The sequence below is a fragment of the Chroicocephalus ridibundus genome, chromosome 10, assembly GCF_963924245.1.
Source record: "Chroicocephalus ridibundus chromosome 10, bChrRid1.1, whole genome shotgun sequence".
NCBI lineage: Eukaryota > Metazoa > Chordata > Aves > Charadriiformes > Laridae > Chroicocephalus > Chroicocephalus ridibundus.
Window position 1 is genome coordinate 16173605 of NC_086293.1, and position 17267 is coordinate 16190871.

The following is a 17267-nucleotide window of genomic DNA, read 5'->3' on the forward strand; positions in this document are numbered from 1 at the left end:
GCTATATGCTGGGAATCAAAATGTGGGCTGAGTTCAGTGCCTGGGAGTTTTACGTTTGTCTTTACGAATGGGCAGATTCAGTACATGTATTCTAGATGTCACTATTGTCTTAACAAGTGCCACAAACATAGCAACATCTGGGTGACACCAGTATGTCTGTGTATTCAGGGTAAAGCTTGCCCATGAATTTAGCTTAGTCTTACTGACCTGTTAGTAGATGCAGTTTCACTACCAGATTTGTTTTCTGAGGATTAAGTGGCATTTGGAGCATGTCAATTTAGTCAACTGACACTTTTGTTAATGATGTGCTTTAGTGAAGCAGTGTGGTCTGAATGGGGGACAGAAGTAACAGTTAATTATGTGTAGAAAACACAGAGGTTTGGCTATTTGAAATATATGTAAACAAAAAAAAAAATTCCCATCTCCTTTTTCTGTGCAAGTGACATCTGTAAATTCAGGGTTGCTGCAATAAGCAAGAGATTAAAGCAAGTAGGAGGTTGGAAGGGATTTGGTTTGTGTTTGCATTTGGCTCGTGTCTTGACTCCCTACACTAGGGAGCAGAGCATGGAGCCAGCTGGACAAGAGGAAAAACCACGCTCTGGGCTGGGACGGTGTGCTTTGAAACTCTAGACCAAAGACTTATTCAAGAAGAGTGTGCAGGATGGGAAAGCCCCAAGACGCAGCTCGGGGCTGTGCCGCAGGAGGCATTGCACAATTGAGCTTTCCCATCCGGGAGAGGCACACTTAAAGCCCTGCGTTCCCGTGGTGGCCCATCGAAGGGAATCCCCCTTCTCAGGGACCTGTTGGGGTGCTGTGGCTGCTGAGTGTGTGGAGCTCCATCTAAGTTTCTGAAAGTCAGAAAGACTCCATTTGTATTCTGGTAGCTGACAATCAACCATATTGCCCGTATATAATTTAATTGATAGCATATGGGCCATTTATCTGACCACAAAAGCTTTTATTCACGTGCTTTAAATTTTTAAAGGCTTGTCATCAGCAGAAATATCACACAGCATGAAGCTTTTTCTTCTTTTGCAGCCACTTAGCTGTGTGGCACAGTGATAGAGTGGCAAAAGTGTGCTGCCGTGGATCTAGCTGTGAGCTTGAGTGTTTAGGGTGGGGGATCCATGCTGATGGCTACCCTGGGCGAGTAATCAGTGTCTATTAGACCTGTTTGGCTGCGGGGAGAGGAGCAGGGCATAAGGATGCTGTAATCCTCTGCACGTCTTTGTTAGAGACCTTGGTGTTCTGTGACTGCGGTTAGGGTCATGCAGTGCACTCAAGTATTCAGATCACTTACTGAGAATGATATGTGGCATTGTTACAGGTAGCAAATAATTATATATCTCTTACCAGCTTCATTTATGTATAGGAGAAGTGCCACCGTGGTGTAGTACGTTCAGATCTGATCTATTCTTAATATTCTCTTGTTGTTTGTGTGGATCTTCTGTAGGAGAGGCTTCTGAATATTTTGTAAGACTATGGAAATGTGACTGTGAAAACACTTGAAAGTACTTATGACTTCTCTCCAAATGATTAGATTTCAAATTAACAATGTCCTTAACAGCAAAAACATGTAGTGCCTTGAATTATAAAGAAGGCTAAATGTATCACACCATCAGCATTAGATAACTAAATGCAAACTGTCGTTCTTTTATACAAAGCATTTGAAGTTCATAATTTTGTCAATCAATAACATCATATTTTCAAATCTTTTATTCGTTTAAAAGCTCTCTGGACTGCAGAATAAATGTTATCTGCTTGGGCTGCTAAGCTGTTGCCCTTGGTGAAGGATAAAGATAGATCTTGTTGGTGCTTCATTAGCTGCTATGTGAAAGCTTCCTCCTTCACATGTCTGAGATGCAAAACTGGAAGAGACCTTATGGTCATTAGTTCAGATCCTTACAAGCCAGGAGGGGTCATGTCCTATATAATAGTGTCACAGCATTTAATTAAATCATTTCCTATTTCTTCCCTCAAACACTCCAAACCTCACTGCCTTGGTGGTTAAAAGCTTTCAGAAGAAACCTTAATCTGTGCAGGTCCCTGTGCCAGCACCAGCATGGAGGTACGGCTGTATCCAAAAACGATGCGAGCTGGTCTGTTTCCCTCTCACTTGAGCGGTCACCGAGAGTGGCGTTATAGTGAGTGCTCAGGGAAAATGACAGAAGTTATGTCATACTTTACATCTTCTCCTTTTATTAAGATGGCGTTCCAGCATACGTGTTTTTAACTAACCCCGGCCTAATCCTTTACCTCCCTGCATTGGGCAGGATTGGTGTGGGACCCGATGGGACTTTGCCTCGCCTGCTGGCAGTAGTCTCGGGGCACATGTGTACTCACGCGTTTCTTGTGGATATGTGCTGGTCAGGCCACAGTTCTGAGTTGTTTTGCCATGGCATTACCTATTTAGCAGTATACAAAAATAGCACGTATCCTCCTGTTCTGTAACAGGCTGTCACTTTTTAATTGCTAGAGAAGCAGCACTTTGAAAAATTTCTGTAACTTTTTTTTTCCCTTAAAAGACAAAACTGTTCTCCCTTGAAATATCATTAGTGGAGGCAGGAGAAGAGAGTCTAGTTTGTAAGATCAAAAAAGCTTTATCATTTCCTTGGGATAACAACTAAAAGCTGGTGGTTGAGTTGTTGCAGTGACCAGTTTCTCAGATTATTGCGTAATTAATCATGTTATTGAAGAGGGAGCGAAACAGAAATCAGAGTTAGTTATTTGACTTCTTTGCGTCATCCATCAAAATCCACAAGGCCTTCTAGGTGCTCATCAACTCTTTTCCAGGCTATGAGTCTAAGTCTCTTTCCAGATGAATTGCTCTCCTGCCTGAGACAGGGAATTAGTCCTTATGTTAAATGTCACAATAAAGTATTATAATGCATTTTTCTGAAGGGATCTTGGGAATTCTGCAAGTTTTTTGTTACCAGAGAGGATCAACTTTACTTCAACCTGTCTAAGCAGATACTTATTTCATGTGCCCATTAAAAAAACTTCTAAAATAGACATTCTCTCGGCTCTGTCAAGTCATTTATTTCTGTGCTTATTGGTGATGAGAGGCAACAGCCAGAATCAGGAACTGGGAAATTTGGCTTTGTTATACTTAAAATTTCTCTTCGCATGCTTCTCCCTTAATAATCTTGGGTTTGGCTTCGTTGTTGTTTTGGGGGCTAATTAACATGGTAAAGATTATTCCTATGAGTATGCTCAGTTTTTTGTAAATTTTATCTGCTGATATCTGTGCTCAGGCTGCCTGAAAGATTGTATCATTTAATTAAAGAAAGAACAAACAAGAGGATTAATGTAATCTATGGGATAGGGACAGGAGACTGGAAAGGGTCAGGCGAGAGCTGGTGCAGGGCTCGCTTGAATGCCTGGTGAAAAACACACATGGTTCCCTGCATGCTAAAATTGGTAAATAGAAATCCTTTAATACATCTGGCAAATAACGAATGGCAAAGTCTTGGTGTCAACTATGAACATTCTCATTTACATTTAAATAGTTTAGGTTTCCTTGCGTGTGTTAACGCATAGCATAAAATAATGCTCTATTATTGCAAATATTAGTTTTAATGAAAGTAAATACCATCGTCACGAGTGTTAATCTGCTGCACTCAGGAGTCTGTTTCCAAATATTGATTCCTGGTAAATGACCTTTATCAGCGTTGTAAGATTTTATTTGGAAAATGTTTTGTGTCAGAGCCTGGAAATGTTCACTGGTGGTCTGGTGACATTTGTTAATAGCCATCACCATCAATTTGCTTGGTGTCTCACAGCCCCATGAAGCATGGGGCATCCTTTCCCTCAAAAATTTAGGGTCTGGGATGACTTGGGGACCAGCTGGGACTTGGTGGCAAATGCTGAGGTGATGGCGGGGTCGGCAGAGCTCAAAGCTACAGGATGAGGACTTCCAGGAATGTCAATGTTCAGTGTGGTGCAGATAGTTAAGAAACCATTCTGACCTGCAGAGCTGGATGCTGGTCATCATTTCTCAGCTTGGATTCAAAGCTGGGGACTGATCTTTGCCTTCAAAGGGATTTTCTGTTTATAAAAACATTGCATTATCAGGTCTGACTTGGAACTAGCTTGCTCATCTACATAACTAAGCTATAAATAGCAGAGTAAATGAACCTGATTTTTTTTAACTATGAGGTTGTTATTTCGTATTGAAGTTCAGGGGACTCATTGCCCAGTATGTGGGTGATTTTCCTGAACCTTTGCCTTTGCCAAAATGATGGTTGTTTCCCCCTGGGGTTCTGCAGATTCAGGTGCTGTTTGGGAGCCGTGTAAATGATCACATTGAGTTATGGGAGCCTGCAAGTGACAATAGTAGTTGGGAAAACCTCACCCACTTTTGTATTCTTACATATTTATTGGGAGGCAGGAAGGTAGAGACAGTCAGGATAAATAGCGATGGCTTTCTGTTGGCATTTTCACTCCCTCTAAAACATACAAGGTTGCCAGTTGGCCATAGCTCAGCAAGTTTCTGTTGGAGATAATTGTGTCTGTAGAGGTGTCTAGTCATAATTCCTATGCCCCTAGGCCAATTTTATTGATAATCCAGATAATAGCTTCTGCCATTGAAGCCTGCACTTAATTTATTACAGAGGAAGTCCTGCTGACTGTTTGTCTAGATGGTTTTTCCTATTTTTGATACTCTCTGACTTTGAGCCAGGATCCTGGCATGGATATTGCAGTAATGTGCCTTGTACCGTCTGCCGGATACCACGTTCCTGTGAGCAGAGAGCAGCTGATATGGGGGTTTGGGTTACCAGTAAAAAAGTTTGTCTTCTGCTTGTCGGGAGTGCTTATCCAAAAAAGAGGTAAGAAACTCTTGTTTAGTTTTCAGATGAAAATCAGCCATGCACAACGAGAAACAGCTTAAAGTGCCTTGAAACTCAGAGTCTCTTGTGATGCCAGAGTAGCAGATGGCCTGTTGTCACCGCAGATGAAAATTATGTTAATTAATATATTACAAAACTGACTCCAGTTGAACATTTGTTTTTTATGAGCATGTGATTATCAGCTTTTCTGGAAGATGAATTTTGGGAATGTTTGGACTGATTTATTTCTCTGAAATAGCTTTCTGGAGATTTAATATGCTGTTTGTTTTTGGTGCTGTAACTATAAATGGATACAAGTCATTCTGTTGGTGGGGACACAGTTAAAGAACTTGGGTTTGTAAGTTAAAGTTAAGATTACAGTTAAAGAACAAAAGAGTTTGTAAATCTATTGCACAATTGCTGTAACTTTGTGCAGAGTGTGCACTTTCATCTGCTGCACACATGAGCACCTCAGGTATGGCTACAGTGTGGCCCTGACCCAGGGATGGGTTGAGTGAAGACCTGAATTCTTCCTTATTCATGAGCTGAGACCTCGTATGCACCGTTTTCTCCCTAAAGGCAACCTGTAGAAGTCCAGGATGTTTTCGGGGGCTCTTAACCATGTAGATCTCCTGGCTGATATTAAATAACAGACTCTGAGATGTGTGTTTCCTTGGGCAGGTTTCACAAGACAGGGCCAGACCACGTTTTTGCTGTTGAAAAATTAACTTCTGTGAGGCCCAGTACAAATCAATATTTCATTCCTATTCTTCCAAATTACTGAAAGTCTTTTGAAAAAGGGCTGCCACTCGGAGGCCTTTATGTGCAACCTAGAAAGGTTTTCTTTTCTTGCCCATAGGAGCGTGTTGGCTTAGGCTGAAGGCTGGTTTTGATAATAGCCGGCACAGATGCTTCACAAGGTGTAAATCCTCCTCAGTCGGCAGATGCAGATAATCTGTCCCCTACTGTTAGCCACATCCTGATCTCTAACAGATAAAGACTGGCTTAATCCCCAAAGCATGAGCTTTAATATCCTTTACAAAAGCCTCCTCCTAATTCACAAGACCCTTGCATGGTTTTTCCCCCGACAAAGTCGCTGCTGGGTGGCTGAGAGCTGCTTGGGGCTGTCTGAAAGCAAAGAGGTTTTAGCTGGAAGATGCCAAAGGGGCTGGTCAAAGAACAGCCCCTGCACTGCTAACAGCTTCCTCTCTACAGTTTGCAGAAGCTAATGATTTTTATTTATAAAATCATAGAATGGTTAGAGTTGGAAGGGACCTTAAAAATCATCTTGTTCCAACCTGCCTGCCCTGGGCAGGGACACCTCCCACTAGACCAGGTTGCTCAAAGCCCATCCGGCCTGGCCTTGAACACCTCCAGGGATTTACTACTTATTGATTTTTTTTTTTTTAATTTTTTAAATTATTTTTTATTCTTCCCCTCCCTTGACTTGCCACCTTTCATTTCCTCGTGGGAAGAGTTGGTTTCCAGTGACAAGGCCCTTGCTCAGGCGGATACAGCCCTGTCCCTTCACCTCCCTTCTGCAGGAAGTTTTTATTCTTGTGAAATGGAGCATGCCAGGGCACCAACGTGTTAGCCAGGAGAATGCGCCGAGTGTTGCTTTCTTTTGTGACCAAACCACTCCTGTCTGTCTGGGAGCCCTTTCCCATCTTGAAAGGCCCGGCTTTGCCTTGCTGCAAGCTGGTGCTGGCTGGCGCTGGCAGAAAGCCCCGCCGGCTCTCGGCCGGGCAGGGGGGCCTGGCTGCTTTCCCCGCCATGATGCATTTCACACCAAAACGCACAGGCTTCCTGGTGAAGGGGGCTTTGCTGCGGCATCTCTGCTGTGTGTTGGGGAAGGAGGTGGCTGCGGTGGGATTTGTCAGGCTCTGCTATGGTGCGGGGCTCGAGTGAAATGCAGCCAGCCACCGGTGCCGGCATGAAGGGTGGTTTTGCTGCCAATGTGCCGCATTGTTCAGAAAAGCATCTTGGATGAGTTCTGGGAAGAGGCAGTGTTGGTCTGTGCAGAGAGCTCTGTGCCCTTTCTAGCTCTTGTCAGCCTTTTCTAAAAGTCTGAGCAAATCTGGCTTTATTTTCCTGCCTGTGAAATCAGGCGTGATGCTTTTCCACCCTGCTGTTTGTTCCCTGGGAGGTAGTGATGACTTGGAGCATCTCCATGTGCCTACCTCTGCGTGAGCACAAGGTTGACCCTTCCCTGCCATCCTGAACACTTCCCAAGTGTTTGAGATCCTGTATGGAAATTACAGCAAAATATTTTGGTTTCATTTATCCTAGTCATTGTAAGGGAGAGATCTTCTCATGAATGTAAAAGCACAAGTTTTAGTGAGCTGCAAAATACACTGCAAGTGCTTGTTTTAGAATAACCTGGAGGGAGTAATGAGCTTGTGTTGAAGATTGAGGGGTTTCGATTTTTTTTTTCTTTTCTTTTTAGGGAAACGTGTTTGTTTTGAGTAAATTGCGAAGGACTCTGCACACTCATGGGAGTGGCTTTTAATTGCTTTGTAGCAAGTGTTATTTTTCTTCACAATCTCACAATTAACCTACTCCCTGTGGTTTCCCAGTGTAAGGTCTGTTGTTGGTACAAATTGATTGTGCCTCTGCCTTTTGTGTTGGGGGAGGAGAGGGGAAATTCATTCCCAGTGCCCTGGGCATGCTCGAAATCTCTTCCTGCCTGCGTCTGTGAATCCAAGTGGTGCTCTGGGATTATTTAAGGGCTGAGCATTTTTGTATTGTCTTGAATGCTGTTTTATTCCCCTCCACCCCTCCAGTCTTTATGTTTTCTAGAACTTAAATTACAGTTTATATTAGTGATGAACAGGATTATGCAGGTACAGGTGACTCAATAAACCGTGTGATTCAGTGGCTTGTTACATTCGGGGAGGGAGGGGGAAGAAAAAAATCCTCTGACGTTTTGAGCTGAAAATGTGAATGCCTGAACAAACCAGCAATTCATTATACTGGAAGGAAAGTTTGGACAGGGATTTATTTGCCTAATTTGAAATTGTCTTTGAATTAGTCTGTGACAGTCATTATATGAAAACTCTAGAGTTTTATTTTGCTGTCAGTGTCTAATCTGTGCATAATGGCAGTTTGAGTTAGTGGAGAGGTAGCAAATGTGTGTAGTTTGCACAGCTTCCAGTGCCATAAATAGATTTATTTCATTCTCAGGCATGCATTTGCTTTTAAGCCTTGACTCAGAGCAGCACATAAGCATGTGCGTAAGCAGTCTCACTGACTTCTGCAGGCTGTGCAGAACCTTTTACAGTGCCTGGGTCTCCTTACTTTTTTTTTTTAATGTTTAATTTATTTATTTATTTTTTTTTTCAGTGCAGAGGTGTGGGAAAATAGCAACGTTAGATCCTGGTGTCTGTTAGCTGTTGGCAAGTGCTGTCTGAACTGGCAAGCCCTGCGTGTGTCACTCTGCAGACATGTAGTGGGTTGTTGGAGGCTCTCAGTTGTGCTTCCCGGGCGGGATGAATCGCAGACAGACACACTGGTGGGGAAATCAGGAACGGACACGCACCAGCCTGCGAGCATGTGCTCACAAGCATCCACGGTTTGCACATGGAGGGTGTCTTCAGACACATTCGGAAAGAGCAGATAGCGCTGGAGAGGGGAAAACAAAATCTATGGTCTGAAGGCAGATGGAGAGTGCACAGGAGAAGAAGAAATGATAGCCAGAGGACTTTAGAAATCAGCCAGGGAAGATTTCAAAGAACATGCCCTCAAGAACTGAGAGCAGTTTCTAATGCCAAGAGGCTGCTCAAGACAAGTAGAAAGACAGACCATGGGTAAGGGTTTGGAGCAATATTCAAGTCAGTCAACCAAAGATTTGCAGCCACAACCAACTATTAATAACAGATGGTTTGTTACTGCACTGGAGGTCAAAACCAAAGGCCTGCTGTTATCGCACCATGTTTGTCTTGTCTTACTTAGCCAGCCTTGCATTGTAGTTTGGGGGGGTCAAATGAAACATCCAGCTTGCTCCTTGTTTTCACCCTGCAGGCAGTGACAACTCATGTTGCTCACTCAGAGGAGGGCAAAGGGGTTCCCAGTGGTTGTCCAGAGAGGTGGTAGATGCCCCATCCTTGGAAACATTCAAGGTCAGGTGGACAGGGCTCTGAGCAATCTGATCTAGTCAAAGATGTCCCTGCTCTTTGCAAGGGAGTTGGACAAGATGGCCTTTTAAAGTCCCTTCCAACCCAAACTCTCCTATGATTCTATGACCCTGATGAGGCTATACCCAACGGCACAATCATCTCAGCAGTGTTGCACAATGTTGCTCCTTTATGCGGGTCCTGGACATTTTCTTTTAGTAGTCTCTATAAATGTGCATGGTCACAGTTTGTCTCGCCTTAGGATAAAGTTTAATTTATCTTCCTCTGTTTCTTCGTTGCTGTTGGTGTTGTTTTCCCTATAATTTTTCACCTCTTCATTTGGCAAAGGGAATCTCAGGTCTGTGTTTTCATTGCTCTGCCCTCTTGTGTAAGTGGTGAAAAAGATGTGCTGAGGACATGTACAGATGCACTCCCTCCTCTCCTGTGCCTTTGTTGCTAGCAGGGTACTTAAAAGCAGAAAAATGAGTGATCTCATCCTGTTGCAGAGAAGATCTGTAGCCAGAATTGCCTTTATCTTATTTTCTCTATGGGTGTTGTTCTTCCCTTCGCTGCTTTTCTCAAATACGTCTTGACATAGAACATGTCGATACAGGGATCCTCGGGAAAGTTGAATTAAATTAACAAAAGGTGTGAATTTAAAAAGGATTATTTAAACATCATTAAACCTCTGTGTTTGCACACTTTTCAAAATTAAAGTTGCTTTAATTTGATTTCAGTTCACTTCACTTCCTAACTGGAGTAATCTCAATTTAATTAAGGTAAATTAATTGAGTAAATGTCCAGAGAGAGATTTAATGCCAGGTAGAAAAGAAGCATTCAAGGAAAATGAGTAAAAGTGAAGTTGAGCTTATTCAAAACAAATAAACAAAAACTCTTTCCAGTGTGAGATTTTGCAAGAATTAGACATGATCCGTGGCAAATGCTGTAATTGTTATCTTGTAAAGGATACTATTATCAAGTGAAAACCATTTCTTTTGGCTCACATGAGCAAACTCACATCACTCCTTCAATTCTGGGCACCAGCCCAATATTATGAAAGGAGAAAGTTAGGTATATTGAATGTCTTCTCATTTTACTTTACTCATCCCTTTAGGAACCAGAGTAGATTTATGCCAAATAATAACCTGTTTGGTTTTGTTTTATCTCCCTGCCTCCTCCGTCTCTGTTTCTTACACAATATTTTTCTGGTGATTTTTCTTGAGGAGAAAAGAGATTGGGAGGAAGAGGGATGAAAAGGCATTTCTTCTTTCACATGAAGGTACTTATCTCCACCTGTGTATGAGGTGCTCAGCCAAATCTCATTTCTATCTTGTGTCCAAAGGAATCCCTGTCAGGTCTTTATCTCTCAGCTCTGCAGAAGGTTTGACAGCAGTGACAGTGAGAAAAGTGAAGAGGTGTCACACATGACAGCAGGAGGGTGAAATGCAGAGGTAGGAGGTTGTGTGGTGGTGCTTGGTATGACCTTGAGCTGATTTTTATCATCAGAGAAAAATAACAATTAATAAAGAAGCTTCTCTGCTGCTAAGACAGGAATTGAGCAGCATTAAACTTCAAGATGTTTCATAAAACCTAGGCAAAAGACGTGATTTACAGCATGAAGACCTTTTACCTCTTTAGAGAGGGTGAAACAGGCATGTTAGCTTTGTTCATGCTTGTACTCTTAATTGTTATATTAGTAACCCCAAGTGTATGGGGGAGGAGTTCTGTAAGTGTTTCTGAGTCTCCTTGTTCTGCCTCTGTGTTGGAACAAATATTTAGCAAACTGGAGCTCATCCTGGGATAAGCCACGCTGGTCGTTTGTTTATTCTTTATCCTCTTATGTTATATTTTTAATGGTGGAAACAGGCTTGTGTGGGCTTCTGCTCAGGTCTTCTCCTTTGCTCCCTAGCAAGCATTTGGGAAGGGGGAATGGGTAAATTATTTGGTGTGAGGATTTTGGGTTCTTCCCCATCTCCTTTCTTATGGACCTCCATGCAAAGGGCTTTTCTACAGGGAGCAGAAGTCATGCTTTCTTCCAACGCTTCCTCCACCCCGCAATGTTTAGGAGCTGAGTGCCTCCCTCCACCAGCTTCAGGAATATCTTGTAGTCATTCATAAGTGGCACTGTCACAACAGGGCAGTTTAGAAGTACAAAACGAATGGCCAGAGGTTGGAGTATCTTGCTGTTTCTTTACTTACGTAGTGTTTATTCACTAGAAATGTATGATATCAAAGTATTTGTATCTGAAACAGGTTCTTTCTACTTTGTTGCCTGAACAGTTAAACCCAAAATCCAGGTTTCAGACATCTCTTGGGCATGCTGTTCAAGAAGTATAAATGTGGTTTTACGTATCTTTGGGCTTTCAGCTGTGCAAAGAAAGGGAAAAATGGGACACAGTTAACAAATATGTCTATGTAGGAGATGATGTATGCTAAGTTCAGAGGCTATTTAAACAGACATTTAACAAGAAAGCAAATATAATAAAGAGCTTTAGCTTATTCCCCCAAAATATTTTTGATGGGAAAGAGTAAGGTGTAGGTAAGCTATTGGTTTCTTTAGCAGCAATAAATTACATGATGTACTCAGCTTATAGATTGACCTGTGTTAATAAGGCAAACGTATATCTTACATAAGCAATTTATGTTTATATTTTATTCAGGCAACTTATTGCTGTGAAGGGATTGATGATACTGGTCCTTAGACACCATTTAAAACTAAAGTAATAGCTAATGAAGGTTATTAGAAATTAATAATAAATCCTGTTATGTTTGATTTGTGCATCAGTAATACAGGTCAAAGAACTCAAATGCCATTGGAGAGCTGTCAAGGCAACGGTTTGGATTTGATGTTGACTTCTAGTGGATGCAAACCCTGTTTCTAACTTCGAAGTGAAAACATATATATTTTATGATGAATAAGAGCCAGCAATCTTATATCTCCAAGTCATAGGACTTAGTTTTTACAGGCTAAGCAGGCAAACACAAATGTGAATTTCCTACCATGTATGTTCTTCAGCTGACTGATGGTGAGCAGTTTTTGAAAGGAGATGCTCTTTGGCTTCTTTAGTAGTCAAATGAAATGGTCAAAGCAATGAAGAAATACCTGATGTCCTCCTCAGCGATGTTGCTGCCTTTGCCTGCAGTGTGTTTTCCTTTCTGGAGGCTATTCTGCCTTGTGCTGGAGCCAGACCTGAGGCTCCTGGGAGAGGCAACGTGGTGTTGCATGAGAGTCGGATCGAGCATCAATGACAAATTTGTAGTATCAGTTGGGAATAGTTAAAAGGAAATACGCAAATGTATCTGTTGGTGCCCAGACTTGTTTTATTCTCATTTTAAACACTCTCCCAAGGTGCCCCCTACCTTATTAAACTTTCTTACAGAAAGCTCAGAGCTGGTGAGATCCTTGGCCCATTGTGTAGTCCTATATCCTGTCTGAAGGCACTGTGTACCACGAGTATCTGCTCTCTAGACTTTCACTGCAAAGCAAAACTGTCCTTGTCTCTTTCTTCTTGAGTTACTCCCAACTCTGTAGTTGGCTCAATTAAATCATTCATTGTGTGAAGGTAAAGGAGGTGATATTGGGTGGAGCAGCAGCCTGAATTCTGGTGTGCTGGGAGACAGAAAATTTGTTCTTCAAATGAAGAAAGCGCCTTCAGGGGGACAGACTTATTGTCTTGACAGTTGACTAATGGATTTATCTAATGAGGTTCAGCTTGTATGTAGTCCATTTTATGTGTGTTTGTCAGATGTCTAGGACATGGCTTTATTTGTTGAGATGACACTAGAGGTGCATCAAAAAATACCGATTTTAGCCCTCTGTGCCTTTTTTCTTTTTCCTGCTACTCTACTGTTACAGCTCCAATTAGAAGCTTATCCTGAGTGAGGCTGGTGTGGTACTAAACTGTTACTTCAGGGCCATTGTTGTAGGGTTTTAATGAACATTAAAACAAACAAACAAAAAAGCTTCAAACTCTTTCATTAGACCACTGGGCATCATAAAAGTCTTCTCAATGACTGAAAAAATCTTTAATAGGGCATTAAGATGGTATGTTTCCTATATAATAAAGTATCTTCCAGGACTAGCTGCAAACATCATTGTAGTAATCTTCCTGAACTTCATGGGAGTTGTGCCTACTGTTTCCTCAAAAACTGTCTCAGGAAGAGAGGACAGTTGTAAAGGGGCTTATCCCTGCCATAGGTATAGCTGGAAGGTCTGTTCAACTTGTTCTCAGCATCTTTTTTTCAAATGGGGCCTCAGCTTTACAGTTTTCATTACTGACTCTTAAAAAGAAAAGAGATGCAGCATTTGTGAGAATCTTCTGTGTTAATATTATTTTATCTTACAGAGCTTTCTGGTATTAAAGCAAAACCTACTCTGCGGTACTTGGCTTATGCCATTTCTGAGGCTTTTACCCTGTCTCAATTCATGGCAGACAGACTAAGCTGCTAGGCATAGACAACAGTCTCTTGCTATGCTTCAGCAGAAGCTCAATATCTTGAAAAAAACTAAGTACCTTTTTCTATTTCAGTTTGTAAGACAATTCAAGAATGAGAACTATGTTTAGTAGCTGCTTTTAAACTGTATGTAAATTGTTTTCCCTTGTTCTTTTAGGTACTTTTAGCAAGGAGAGGTTGAGGCACTCTGAGGAACACAGGACAACAGAAGCTTATGCTCTTGCAGAATTTAAATAAAAAGAGAAGAGATTCAGGGAAATTAGGAGGCGGCAATGACATGGTGATGGAGAGTGAGATGCCCATAGCTGCACAGCTGATCATTAGCAGACCTGTCCCAGCTCTCCTGACACGCTTTTCCATTGGGCTAGATTTCCATGTTTTTGTACTCAAGCTGCTACAAGATCACTGTTTGTTTCAGGGTGATGTATACCCTGGCACTGAGCTGGGAGCTGCCAGTGGTGGTACCTGCTGTCACCTTTTATGCTTACGACAGTACAAATGGAAAATAGCTTGTGAATACATTTGACCTTGTTTTCTACAACTGTGTTGGAGTTCATGGAAGTCTTGTATATGAGCAAGGGGGTATATGTACCTGTGAAAGATGTCAAGCTAATAAGTGGGGCTTTTTTTCTTTCTCCACCCCCCCCCCTCCTACTAGCTAGACCAGCCTGTAAAAAAAGGGAAAGGATGGGCTGGTTTATTATACGGCATTACCAAATGGATATGGTTTTCTTTCCTCTTTGCAGTATTTTACCTACTAATGGATAGAAGCAGTCAATAGGAAAACAGGTGCTGATTCGTGTAAGATTAGTTGCTATATCTGCCTATTTGGACTACAGGTCTTCACGTTGTTTCTTGAATTCCTCAGACTGTGCTGACATTTGCAGCTCTTTTTGGGGAGAAAGCTGTAATGAGAAGACAGTAAAATAGGATTTAGCTTATCCTTTCATTTGCTATTGTGAAGCCTTCTCATTAGGGTGAATTTCTTACCCCCTGCAAATCAGGTACTGAAATGCTGGTGGCTCTGCCTTCTGAGCCTCTTTGGTATACTTACAAATGCAGAGAACACCTTCACTGTGAAGAACACAGGTCATATTGTTTCAAATACAGTCAGTGCCCAAGAACAAACGCAGATTGGCCCATGAACCCTCTTAGAAACTACTCTCCCTGTTCCCAAAGGATGGAGCCAAGCATCTTTGTGTTCGAGAGGCTGGGTTGGAAGACCATGAGAGGATATTGGGATCCTGGGTACCTCCCAGCTCCTGGGAAGCTGAGCTGGCATAACAGAGTGGGAAATGCATTGCTGTTATATGGGATTGGTTGACCTTCAGCTGAGCTCTGGCTGAAGCTCAGTGATGTATTGCTGCTTTTCCATCCTATGCCAATGCTTTAATGAGAAACATTTAAGGAAATATTAAGGAAATAGTTGCAATAGTTGTGTCTGCTCTACATGGCATAATCTGCATTTTGCAAATTCCACAGTGAGCAAGACAAAGAGAAAAGTTTTTTTTATCCTCAGTTTTGAACTGTGGTACAGTCAATGAATGAGCTTCTATCAAAATTAACAGACAAATGTTAATATTTAGAGCAAATAACCTTTCATATTTTTTTCTCAACTCTCTTCTGCTTCTTAGTGTAAACTAATTAACAGTAAAGCCTTAAACAAGCACAGTACCGAAGTAACAGTTGTCTTTACGTATATTATTGTAATTAAAAAGCTTTTCCTTATGGTCTTTCAAATCTAAATCCTTATACAATAGGGTCTTCCTACCACAAGCATTTTCAGAGGTTTCATTAGTTCTCAGTGTACCAGCATTTATCACTTTCTGCACTCCCTCCTGAAAACTTAGAGGCTGTTAACACTGTGAATTGCATTGCAGTGCTGTCTACACTAATTAGTTTTTTTCCAGGCTTGGTTTATGCCTCAGAGATGTGCTACAGAAAAACCAGCTAGATAAAGAAAGTTATTACAGCACTAATGAATCTGTACAGCTCAACTGAAAAGTAGCGTAAGCTGATGGCAACAGGCTGTGGGGCACGGAAGAGGTTTGGGTCTGCCAGTCCATGAAGAGCCTGACCTCATGCAAGTGAGATGTGGCCTCTCTGCCTCATTTCTTTGACTGTAATACCAAATTAGGACAATGCCTGTTAGCAAATAAGAAGGGTACTGCAAAGAGTGCTTTGCACTCCCCTTCATGAAATGCTTTGTTGACTTTCTTCGAGAGGTGGGATAGAAGTATCGCTATGCAAATTGCAGGCATTTTCCCTTAAAATGTAGTGGTAGTTGGGGAAGAGGTAAGGACTGCTCATTCTACCACTTCTCTCAATGACTTTCATAAAGTTGCCTCATTTTGTGCTGCAAACACACAGTCCTGTCCTGCTTTCTTGTTCTTCAAAGTTTGATTGAAGTGTATGGAAACCACATGAGCAACAGCAATGCTGGTTAGGAGCCCCTGGCCCGCCTGAAGATCAGGACAAGGTGGAGATCAGTGGGTTGCGATTCAGGGCTTTTCCTTAGAGAGGGGTGATGCGAGTGTGCAGTGAGCAAACTGCGGGCAGCCCTCCTGCATGTGGTAGTTATGGGTAAAGGAGAGGATGGAAAGCCTTGGAGACCCCTCTGTCCTGGTGCAGTGTCGGACCCAGTGCCAAAGCTTGCAGTCCTTTTGGTTAAGAGCAGTCCAGTTGATTTGACCCTCCCTTTTATGCTTACTGGTTTCCCCTTTGTTTAAGGGAAAATGGTGGTATCAGGTTTGTTATTTATTAAAATGTTTAATCTCCAGGGCTGCTGTGACTCTTAGTGTCTCTAAGATGCACACAGATGAGGCAGCGATGAATGTAATTCCCTCTGGCATGAAGTACTGCTTGGATACCTGCTGCTGTAATGGGATCATTTACAAGAAACTGGATCAAATAGTACAAAAGGGAGAGGAGATTTTTTTTTCTCTGCCCCTCCCCCCCCTTTTTTTTTTTAAAGCCTAAGATTGTCAATCAACGAAAAATAGCATTCAACTGTAGCCAGCATTTCTCTCTCAGATTACTGATGGGGAGGTTCAACTGGAAGACACGTTCCCTGTAGCAGCCTGTCATTTTGCAGTGCCAGGAGCCAGACTTCAGATTTTATTCTGGCAGTGGAGGACTTTAACCTGTGTACCTCCAAGCTCAGCTCACCAGAGTACAAGCAAGTCTTAAGTCTGCCACAGTTCCTCGCACTACCAATGATATTGCGCAGTCAAAGAAATACTATCTTATCTCTTTTATGTAGTATTGGCAAAATGAACTGGGGCTCGTTCTATGTTTGAGTTTACACGTAGCAGCTCTGAGCAGATAGCTACCATAATAAGACTTCCAAGAGCATTAACCCTTGGAACGGGTGGCTAATTTGGCTCTAAATCAAGAAACAAAACGCACAGGACTGTCAGAGGGAGAGAGAAAGCTTAATCAGAAGCTGTTTTGATAAAAACATTGTGCTTTTGGCAGAAGTCCTGCTGAGCACGCTGCATCCAGGACACACAGCTTTGTTGTAGTCTTTTATTTCTTTTTCTCTCCAATTGACATTAAACGCAATAATTAAAGCAACAGAGATTAACATGTCAAGCCAAGCTTTTAATTTGTCCGCCTTATTTTTTTTTTTTTCTGTGAGCTACTCAATTTTCCCTTAATTCAGCAGATCATGTCTTTTAAGGAAGGTTGATTCAACAGCATGTTGGTGGCAAAGGGAGGAAAAAAGTCTTACTCTCTATCTGGTACTTCTTCATATAAATACGTCTCTGTACATTAATGAAAGAAAATTATCTTTGTAAGCAGCCTCTCTTCTGGCAATAAGCTTGACATAGCAGGCGTTTTGGGGCATTAAGAATAGAGATTTATTTCC

General features: G+C 42.0%; 1 protein-coding gene across 21 annotated transcripts in view; it reads left to right on the top strand.

The window, feature by feature from the left end:
- The window catches only part of MAGI1 (membrane associated guanylate kinase, WW and PDZ domain containing 1), a 363811-nt gene that overhangs the window by 86064 nt on the left and 260480 nt on the right, over positions 1-17267 (top strand). The gene's annotated exons all lie outside the window — the stretch shown is intronic.